General features: G+C 35.2%; 1 long non-coding RNA gene across 1 annotated transcript; it reads left to right on the forward strand.

Annotated features, from left to right (window-relative positions):
• LOC122315260 lies at nucleotides 1–2,556 on the forward strand. The gene is made up of 2 exons (XR_006243979.1): nucleotides 1–241; nucleotides 2,288–2,556. It is a non-coding gene; the product is annotated as an uncharacterized LOC122315260 (long non-coding RNA).
• Nucleotides 2,557–2,897: the final 341 nt, after the last annotated feature.

Below are 2,897 nucleotides of genomic sequence, written 5' to 3' on the forward strand. Positions count from 1 at the left end.
TTTACCCAAATACCCGATGCATTTCGAATTCTAAGTTCATCCCACGTCTGCAGCACCTGCGTTGCCTACCCGCGACGGCCCTCCCTTTGCCTAGTGCCACCACGCGTCACCATTTGTGCCCAGCACCCGCCGTTGCCCTTTCTCTACTCTAGGTCCCACGTCGCCATCGCACATCCTCAACCCAGCACCCTGTGTCGTCGTCGATCATCCTCTGCAAGACAAACAACTTTGCAAGAATTCGGTAAATTTCCATCCGATAAGTTTCTGCATTGCCCATACTGTGTCTTCATCCGATTCCTTGCAACTTTTTTAATTTGGAGGAAGATTCTTTGTTGTTCATAGAGCTTTTGCAAATTATAGAAAAATGAAAAGGCCATTATCTCAAAAATAAAGAGAATAAAATGTCGATCGATTTGACAAAAAATCATTGTCAAACTTTATTCCTTTGATTTGCTGGTGGGATTTTTGCCTACTATAATTAAAGAGATTCTTTGCGCATTATGCTATAGATGCGCATTTCACGGGAAGGATTTATTTTGTTTTCTTTTTTCTGCAGCTTGTGTTGTGTTGCGCTTGTGGTAAATCACGTTTTGAAGGGAAATTCCATCTTTATCTCGGTTTCTTGTTCAATTTCTTATATTAATTTATCACAAGTGCTCAGTCTAACCCTTAAAACACCAACTCTAGTAATATCTCATTCCTCTGGTACATGACCCTTAACAGCCTCATATATGCTTCATAGCTCTATGACTTCAATAAAAAATAAAAATAAAAATCATATAGATGACTTCAATAAATTGGAGTCAAATGTATTTGAGTTGAGTTTGATTTTTATTTTTTATTCATATCAAACCTGTGAAAATATATCCTAGTTTTAAAATCTATTCGGGATTGACAACAACAAAACATACAATGATTCCCTTCCAAATTCTATATTGAATGACATAACTACTCCTTTTTTTTCCCTTCACAAGCAAGAGACTACTAATTTTTCTGTTTATCATTAGATAGATTTTCCTCATCATGACTTTCATGATATGATTTGTTTGTTTCTATCATTTTTAGATATGGTCTTGAATTTTGGTAAACATTCCACCGAGGATTTTGAATGGCTTCAGATTGGCTAAAATTAACAAGATTGGAAGCAAAGACAAGATGTTGATTTTCATATGCTATAGATTTTGTTAGAAATTATCTTTATTCTATTCTAATAAGCAGAGTTCAAAATAAAGATATTAAGCAAGATTTAACAAGAATATATCCACGTACATGAACCAAACAGATTCAAAACTAATCAACAGATTAGACCTAACAGCAGTATCAGGTTATATACAGATTCAGACCATAAACAGATTCAGTCTAACAAAATATTCAACCTAACAGATAGATTCAGATTATTTACAGATTGTAACAGAACAAGATTAACAAGAAACTAAACCGTAGCAAGATCAATAATCAAAGGAATAACAGAAATGACAGAAATAAACAAGAAATAAGCAAGAAAAGAACAACACAACCGATTTACGTGGTTCGACCCTAATGGTCTACGTCCACGGCAGGAATGGCCTCAGATCTTTATTGATAATCAGTGTCCTTCACAGAGAAGCCTCAGAAACACTCAAAGATTTACAAATCTCTGATCTCACTGTAAGAATCGCACAGATTTCCTTCACAACAGTGAAAACCTAGTTTCTCCTCACTGCTCTCTCTCTCGAAGACTCTCTCTCTCAATCGGCTGAACATACACAAAATGAAGATTAGGTCTGCAGAAAGACCCATAGCGATACATATATATGGTGACACAGATGGCTCCACGTGTACAGATCCTACGGCTGAAGTTTAACTTCTCTTGATACTGCTTACGAGTCACGTGCTGAACACGTGATCACCAACTCAGGCTTTTAAACTTCATCAATCCAGAATCTTCTACTTATTTATTTCGTTCAATGTCACAAAGAGAAAAGGGGTCAGATCACATATAACAATAACAAATAAATTAATTGCCATAACACTACAGATTTAGTTCATGTATAACTTTAGTTTAGTTAAAAAGTTTGATTGCACCATTTCTGACTATTTCTTTGGTATTAAGTTCACAGCCTATTCTGTTTTCCTTTTTACTATCTATAATATAAGTACCCCTTGTAGAACTTCAAGTTATTTAGACTTGTAAATGCATTAATGTTTCATTTTTGCTCTTTTGTTTGTTATTGGCCAAACCAGATGAATTAATTGAAGTTTAATCCATCCCTCATATATGTTTTTTTTATTTTTTTTAATTTTGCAGAAATAATGATGGAGATCGAAAATGAGATTGGACAACACTTTGGACACCTTCAGAATTAAAGATTTATGGAAATAGTTGCAGCCAAATAGTGGCCATGGGAGTTGTATTTGTCTTTGGTGGGGTTGCATCCAAAGGGTTGTCAAAGGATTCATTGACTATGATTACATCCACCATGTGTACCTTGTGTATATACTTATATGTACTTGAAATTCAGACTGATGGATATAACAGCTTTATATGAATTTCTGTTATTTTGGTTTAGCTCTAAATTTTTATGTTTTCCTGCAATAATTTTCTTGTCACGTACATGACATGGACTTCTCTGTGATGGGTACCTTAAGAAACAAGTAGGTAGGTTATGGCACTTCTCTATTCCTAGTAACAGAGATAACTTGGACATGGGGGTTTCGCCCTGAATAATTATTCTTTTCCATGTATTGTTATTACCATGCCATCTTGGTCCTTTTTGGAACATTTGAGTATCCTTTTTGGTGGATTTGTTTTGAGGACTAAAAGGAAGTCATGTTTGCCGTTCAACTGGGACAAATTATGAAGAACCTCAGGATGTTACACTTATACTCTCCTTTTTCGGATTTATGCTTCCACTTTC

The sequence above is a fragment of the Carya illinoinensis genome, chromosome 7, assembly GCF_018687715.1.
Source record: "Carya illinoinensis cultivar Pawnee chromosome 7, C.illinoinensisPawnee_v1, whole genome shotgun sequence".
In the NCBI taxonomy this organism is placed as follows: Eukaryota; Viridiplantae; Streptophyta; class Magnoliopsida; order Fagales; family Juglandaceae; genus Carya; species Carya illinoinensis.